This window comes from Camelina sativa, chromosome 12, assembly GCF_000633955.1.
Source record: "Camelina sativa cultivar DH55 chromosome 12, Cs, whole genome shotgun sequence".
NCBI classification, from domain to species: Eukaryota; Viridiplantae; Streptophyta; class Magnoliopsida; order Brassicales; family Brassicaceae; genus Camelina; species Camelina sativa.
The window spans coordinates 22,387,182-22,394,967 of record NC_025696.1 but is presented as its reverse complement, the minus strand read 5'-3'; positions in this window follow the sequence as shown (position 1 = coordinate 22,394,967).

Here is a 7,786-nt window from a genome sequence, read left to right as displayed (position 1 = left end):
GCTAAGATTCCTGAGGATCTTCAGCCTAACATGACTTTGGAGGCGAGACCAGTGAGGGTTCTCGAGAGGAGGATCAAGGAACTTCATAAGAAGAAGATTCCTTTGATGAGAGTCCTGTGGGACTGTGATGGTTTTAAGGAGCAGACTTGGGAGCCTGAGGCGAAGATGAAAGCAAGGATCAAGAAGTGGTATGAGAAGCAAGCCGCGACTTGAGCTTGTTTAGCCTGGTCCCATCTGTAATCCGTGGCTGGAGCGGGAATGGAGTATTCCAGCCCATCTCTCTTGTTACTCGGTCGCTTGGGGTGGTTGGTTGTGCGACTCAGTAACAAGATGAGGTGGTGTTCGGGGTACAAAGTTTCCGTGAGGCGGGCTTTTGGAGGAAAGTTTCCTAAAATAGAAGTTTCCAAAAGTGGAAAGTTTCCAAAAATAGAAAGTGCTAAATATGGAAAGTTTTACGGGAGTTAGAATTTGTCCATTTTAGCGGTGGAAAGCCTTGGAGGGGCTTGTGTGTGGCCTTAGTGGCGGACTTTTGAGTCAGTGTGCCGTGTGTGGCGGTCTTTTTAGACATTGTGTGGCCTTTGTGGCGGGCTGTTTAGCCGTGTGTGGCCTTTGTGGTGGGCTGTTTAGCCATTGTGTGGCCTTTGTGGGGGGGGCTGTCTAGCCAATTGTGTGGCCTTTGTGGCGGGCTGTTTAGCCATTGTGTGGCCTTTGTGGCGGGCTGTTTAGCCAATTGCATGGCCTTTGTGGCGGGCTGTTTAGCCCGAGTGTCTTTGTGATGGTCCTTCGGGACAGATGGTCTTTGTGATGGTCCTNCTATAATCCGTGGCTGGAGCGGGAATGGAGTATTCGAGCCCATCTCTCTTGTTTACTCGGTTGCTTGGGATGGTTCGTTGTGCGACTCAGTAACAAGATGAGGTGGTGTTCGGGATACAAAGTTTTCGTGAGGCGGGGTTTTTGGGGGAAAGTTTTTCTAAAATAGAAGTTTCCAAAAGTGGAAAGTTTCCAAAAATAGAAAGTGCTAAATATGGAAAGTTTTACGGGAGTTAGAATTTGTCCATTTTAGCGGTGGAAAGCCTTGGAGGGGCTTGTGTGTGGCCTTAGTGGCGGACTTTTGAGTCAGTGTGCCGTGTGTGGCGGTCTTTTTAGACATTGTGTGGCCTTTGTGGCGGGCTGTTTAGCCGTGTATGGCCTTTGTGGTGGGCTGTTTAGCCGTGTGTGGCCTTTGTGGCGGGCTGTTTAGCCAATTGCATGGCCTTTGTGGCGGGCTGTTTAGCCCGAGTGTCTTTGTGATGGTCCTTCGGGACAGATGGTCTTTGTGATGGTCCTTCGAGACGAGTGGCCTTCGTGGCGGTCCTCTTTAGGACATTTGTTTGGCCTTGGTGGCGGTCCTCTTTAGGAAATTTGTTTGGCCTTGGTGGCGGTCCTCTTTAGGACATTTTTTTGGGCCTTGGTGGCGGTCCTCTTTAGGACATTTTGTTTGGCCTTGGTGGCGGTCCTCTTTAGGACATTTTGTTTGGCCTTGGTGGCGGCCCTTGTGGCATGTATATGATCCTTGTGTGGTCATGAGGTATTCCAGTGAGGGGATATGTGGTTGGTAGGACATTGAGATGTTTTACGCGAGCCATGGGAAGGAAACCTGGATAGGGATAGGACTCAGACGTGTTCAGAATTGTTTGCTCACGGCTCGTGGGGGACATAGGTTCTCCTAGTACTGCCATATTCAGAGACTTTGTGGCTTGGGAGTATGGTTTGTATATCGACTTCGGATGACGGTCCGGAGGCGCGCTGTAGGGTGACGACCCGAGAGACGATTTTGGATTTTTCCTTATATATATATTATGGCATGCGGGTTTAGGCCTGATGAGGAGCCAATGAAAACTCAAGGTTTAGGCCTATGAGTAAAGGAAATTCCAAAAAGTCAAGAGCAAATAACGCCTGGAGCGTGAGTCTATCGCCTGGAGGTGATCTTCTGTAGATCGGTCGGAGGAGTGCGGGCCGTGGAGACGGTCGCACGGGAGTCCTTGGCTGATGGTCGTTCGAGATTCGAGGACGAATCTAGTTTGGTGGGGGAGAATTGTAACATCCGCGAACCGGAATTCCGGTTTAGGATGTGCATCAATCGATGCAGGTGGAGCATCGGTCGATGCTGGTTCAATTTCGTGCGTTTTGGGTAAAGGGGAAAGGAAAACCCTTAAGTCGTTATTTTGGTCTCATTAGACGACTTTAGCCGTTTTTGAGAAACAAAAGGAAGAGAGAGCTGTTCTTGAACTTTTTGGTGATTTCTGGAGATTTGTGGCGTTTCTTGGTGAGATATGTAGCTGGAATCGTTGTAGGAGCTTCCTAGGAGCTTGTTCTTGTTTGTTAGAGGTTCAGATTCTTCTGTGGCAAAGGTAAGTGCATGACCATGGCTTATCTAAGCTAGAGAACTCTTTAATCTGCTTGTTGTGTGATGTTAGGCTTGTTAGATCATTGCTATGGACGTTAGGAAGCTTTCTTGTGGCTTGGGATCGAGTCTTGTGGTTGTAGGAATGAAGATCCGGCGAGAAGCTTTGGGGAAAACACGATGCTCGACGTTACGTCGGTCGATGCATATCTTGCGTCGGTCGATGCATATCTTGCGCCGGTCGATGCAAGTGTGAGGACGGCACGTAAAACTCTAGGGTTTTCGTATTACGTCGAGCATGCGTCGGTCGATGCAGATAGGGTGTCGGTCTATGCAAGTTACACTTGCATCGGTCGATGCAGCTTCAGTGTCGGTCGATGCATCCCCATGTGGCGTCGGTCGATGCTTGTTGGTGTCGGTCGATGCACAGTCCTGGTTTGTTATTATTGGTTGTTGATTGTTGCTTGATGGTTAGAGATGGCTCTATTGCTTGTGTGTATAGCCCAATAGATGGGAGGATTGCCTTACTGAGTGTTTATAAAATACTCATGCATTGCAATATGTGTTTGTGGTGCAGGTAAAGGCAAAGTGTGATCGTGAAATCAAGGCAATGAAGAGGAGGATGTTCTAGGGACTCGGTTTTATGTTGTCCGGCATTGCTAGGTTGCTAGAGTTGGGTCATTAGAACATTTCTAGGTTGCTGGTTCTATGATTTATGTTATTTGATTATTGGATATTGTTGATGTTATGAATATTGGTTATTATATTTATTGGATATTATTTATTGGATATTGGTATTGTTATTCCGCTGTTGGTTGTGGTTGTGGTTGTGGTTAGGTGGCTAGTGGATATGAGACCACTAGTTGTAGTTATTTATTATATTATTATTTATTATTTATTATTTAGAAAAAAAAAGGTTGGTCGTTTCAATTATTATAAACAAACTGGTACAACTTATTAATATAAACAGATATTAATAAGTTTTGTAATGAATTCTGGCTCATCCTCCGAATATTTTTATCTTGGATTTGTGAAATTAATTTATAACAAAAATAAATTATTGTGTTGTATATAAACCGCAGATTAAATCGTAGAATTAACAATCAAAATACAATTATACAATCTTAAACTTCAAATAAAACGTAAAAATTAACTAACAATTACAATTTAAAATTTAATAGTATAAAAAAATAATTCCGCGGTGTACCGCGGATTAAAATCTAGTAAGGTTAACGAAACGAACCATAAAATATAAATAATTACTTTAATAAATGTGCATCAGTTCGCTGACAAACCACATCTAATATCATTAATATATATATACATATTTTTTTGTCATCTGATATTGTCATCTGATAATACTATAAAACTTGAAAAGATACATTGTGAATTACAACTTATACCCGCAGAAAATAAATATATCCCTAGAGTTTACAGCTCAAAAAAGAGAAACTAAGCCGACGAACAACAAAAAGTTCCTAAAAACCAAGCCGGCGGAAAATAAAATTATCTGGAAACTAAGACTTATCGAAAGGAGAGAAAAAAACTAGAAATGCAAAGCAGATAATATCAATACCAAAATCGAAAGAGGAGGAGTCCTAAACCTAAATGCAGAAGTAACTAGGCAAATTTTTAAAAAGGATAGAACCAAAGAATATAAAAACTTCTTCTTCTGAAACACCTGCGAATGCAAATTATCACGAATGCACATGGCCAACTCTTAGATAACATCTACCTCCTCGTATCACAATGAGAGACAATCTCTCGAGAAACAAGGACAACATAACCCGGCAAGTAAAGAGCACTCATAGAAAGTCATAGAGCCTCAAAAGCTAACTGATACGTCTAACATAACAAGGACGACGACTGATACGTCTCTTAACGTCTAACTGGAGTCCGCCAAAAAGCTAACTGATCTACTCAGATCACGAAAGCAGGGACAAGGAGCAGGAAAACTTCTCGAAAAGACACCAATCACAGGATCGAGACTAACGAAGGATCAAACTAGTTAACACACATTGTGAATACCAAGGAGAAGAAATCTCTTTAAACTTTGAAGACTACCACAACCAAGAACTTAATCACGAAACTTCTCTAAGAAAGAAGTCGAACCTGCAAGGACCACAAACTGGAACGAAGAAACAATGAACGGGAGGAAAGGCAAAGGGTTGACGAAACTGACGAGGATCCACAACCAAACCACAACTGCATCTTAGAAACGAAGATAAGAACAAGAGCAACTACAACATCTGAGACAGGAACAAGCAAACCACAATGGCATTTATTCTTCAAACCAACCGTTGATCTATGATCCGGCATCATCATCTTTACTTGTAATCACATATCCTCACAGATATGGCTGCTCTAACCGCTTCCTCAATACAATCACAGACTGAACATGAATCAACCATAATACTCCCCAATCAAAGGCCAACACCACTGCAACCAACACTAAACACCTAAACCAAGCTAAGAGACGGAGGAGAAGTATGGGAGAGTTAGCTTACTCAATCAGTTGACCACAAAAGCCCATGGCCACAAAAACGAGAAGCACCATAGGAGACTTCTCCTAAAACCGCTGGGGGAGGAAGAGCAACACTCCAAAGAATGCCGACCAAGCCTCACCGTGAAGACCATCTAAAAATTGAGCTTACTAACATCCCCATCAATCCACCAGATCTAAGCGATGCGAAGCAAACAAACAACAAATAAACGAAACGCAGAGAAACATAGGCCCTCTCATAGTTACGGTAAAGAGCGCCAGTCACCGGAGAAGGCAAACGGAGGTCTGAATTTTTGGGCGATGCGTAGGACAAACTTCGTTAAGGGAGGAGCTTTTTTTTTTTGTCGAATGATATAATTTACTAAACAAGGAGGTTTTTTTTAATATATATAGATATTTATCAAATGAAAACTGTAAAGAAAATTTAATGTGAACATACATAACTTTAATCTATCTAAGTAAAACTAATGAACTTTAATATCTTAAAATGAAGCCAAAAACCATGAGATTAATAATTGATATGCTCAAATTAAACCCTAGAGCTACTCTCTCAAATTAAGAGATCAATGTAGTACTTAGGGATCAAATTCCACAAGGACTCAAGTTTACACAATAATTTATAGATTTTTTTTAATTAAGCTAAACAAATTGATTTAAATTAAGAAAAGCAATGCAAAATATTAAATAAAAGCTTGTGAAAATTCAATGGATCAAAAAGCTAGGTCTAGGGAATTTCTCAAGAAATTACAAATAATTAAATCAATCAATAAATTAGGATTCAAGCAATTAAAATCAGATCTAGAACTCTAAATACTTTCGTAAAATAAATCAGTTCTCACTACAAATATTATCTAAATTTAAAACCAGAAAATCCAAATCTCTTTGTAAAATTCAAGGTTAAAAATCAGCTTTGAATACAGGTTTAGATTGTTCACAAAATTACTAAATCAAATCTCTTTGCAAGAAGTAATTTTGCTCATCAAAAAGTTTTATCAGGAAAATCAATTATATTCTCATATCAGTTTATTTTCCTAGGTTATTAATTCTAGGTGATCAATCAAGAATTAATATGAAGAACAACCTATGATGAAGATCTAGAAAGATAATGAATCCTAAATAAACAGATCTAATAAATCATAAAATCCCTGTGAAAAAACCCTGAACCTAACAAGCAAACTACTCAGACATGTTTAATAAAGAACAAATCATCATTCTGAATAATAAGCAATAGAAATTAAAAGAGTAAAGAGGGAGTTTAGGAATTCTTTTCTCTACAAAGTAGTTCAGATCTCTCTCTCCCAAAGCTCTCAAAATCTCTCAAACAATAAAAGCTGCTAGAATAAAACTTCAGTGTTTGTAAAACCTAAAAACACTATTTATATGTCTTAAAACACGTCAGGGACTTGTGTTGCAATTGTGGAAAACTTTGGGTAAATTTGTGAATCTTCCAAAACTTGGCTTCTTTCGTAGACAAAACAGGGTGTCGACCGACACCAAGGTGGTGTCGATCGACACCATCACTCTGAATCGAATCCAACTTCTCTTCTTTGATGAATTGCTCCAAAATATCTCTAATTGCTCCATTTTGCTCATTTCATGCCAAAATCCTATAAAACCTGTAAAAACTTTCAAAGAACCTAAAAACACATCTAAAGACTCTAAAGACTTCTTATATCATGGTTAAAAACCATAAAAACCATGATATATCAATAATCATGAGATGGATAAGAAATGGATGTATAGAGCATGAGTTATATAAAGAGTGTCTAGTTGGAAAAAGATACACACAAATTTAATGGTTGGTTGTTTATGAGACCTTCTCACATACATGTTGAAAATTTTGTATTTGCTTTTGTCCTTGTTGTAGTGGTTCAAAACTGGGATATTTTACCAACTAAATTCCCAGGGCTACACACTTGTGTCGATCGATGCATGCTCAACATTTCCCGAAATTCCTAATTGCATCGACCGACACCTCCATATGGCATCGATCGATGCTCATAGGTTTTATCGACATGTCCTCGCACTGTGTCGATCGACACTGATGCCGAGCATCGTCTTTCTACGAGCTCTATCGTAGATCTCCAACTCCAAACGCCTCCAAAGTGGCCGAGACTTCCCTAGAACCACACAAAAAGCCACAGAAAACCACAAAACAACCACACCCAAGCAAGAAAATCCATCAAACAACACATAAACACAAAGAATCAGAAACTCTCAAGCTTAGATAAACCATGGTCATGCGCTCATCTTTGCCAAAGAAGATTCTGACTCTAAAACTGACGAATCCACACTCCTAGCAAGCTTCTCTCACGATCCTAGCTTCAGATCTCTCAAGAACAGCTAGCAATCTTCCCATAAACTCACAAAAACTCTCAACAAACGCTTTCTCTCTTTTCTTTCTCTGGAAACAACAAAAAGGAGGCTGCTTACAAGCCTAGGTCGACTTCCCAATCTTATATATCTTGGTTTAATTTCCACTTAAACAAACCACATTGAACCGATGATTAAAACAAACCGATCAAATCCAATTTAGGCTGTGTCGATCGATGCACCTACTGTGTCGATCGACACACCTCCCTAAACTGACCAGACCGGTTTGCGGATGTTACAATATCAAAAAAATGCTATCGTATGGGTGACACCTACCATGGCTGCCGATATCATAGCATTTGTGATTTCGCTATGAAATATCTATAATAGCTGTTTTTATGGGATAATATTGTACATATCTCTTGCAGTGTATCTCCCACTATTTTTGTGATTGCTACAAAAGAATATATCCAATATGTTCAATTGCATGTTTGCTTTGGGACACATAGGATATCATCCTCTGGGAAGGAACCCTGATCTCTCATTTGGCTTTAGCTGATGATCTCATGATTTTCTTTGATTGGAGG